The sequence below is a fragment of the Cariama cristata genome, unplaced genomic scaffold (assembly GCF_000690535.1).
Source record: "Cariama cristata isolate BGI_N322 unplaced genomic scaffold, ASM69053v1 scaffold3416, whole genome shotgun sequence".
In the NCBI taxonomy this organism is placed as follows: Eukaryota; Metazoa; Chordata; class Aves; order Cariamiformes; family Cariamidae; genus Cariama; species Cariama cristata.
Window position 1 is genome coordinate 10,146 of NW_009620235.1, and position 425 is coordinate 10,570.

Below are 425 nucleotides of genomic sequence, written 5' to 3' on the forward strand. Positions count from 1 at the left end.
GAAGGTCAGGAAGTGCAGACTAGATGAGTGGACAGTGAGGTGGATGGAGAACTGGCAGAGCTCAGAGGGTCGTGTTCAGCGGCGCAGAGTCTAGGTGGAGGCCTGTAGCTAGCGGTGTTCCCAGGGGTCAGTTCTGGTTCTGGTCTTGTTCAACCTATTCATCAACAGCCTGAATGAAGGGACGGAGTGTACCCTCAGCAAGTTTGCTGATACAAAACAGAGGAATGACTGATACACCAGAAGCCTGTGCCGCTGTTCAGCGGGACCTGGACAGGCTGGGGAGTTGTGTGGAGAGGAACGTAATGAAGCTCAACAAGGGCAAGTGTAGGGTCCTTGACCTAGGGAGGAATAACTGTCATGCACCAGTACAGGCTGGGGCTTGACCTGCTGGAGAGCAGGCCCGTGGGGGAGGACCTGGGAGGCCC

The 425-nt window shown here is 56.0% G+C and overlaps 1 protein-coding gene across 1 annotated transcript in view; it reads left to right on the forward strand.

Moving 5' to 3' along the window:
- Positions 1-425, forward strand: part of HELB (helicase (DNA) B) — a gene marked incomplete at its 5' end in the record, with an annotated part of 16,019 nt that overhangs the window by 9,009 nt on the left and 6,585 nt on the right. The window lies entirely within an intron of this gene.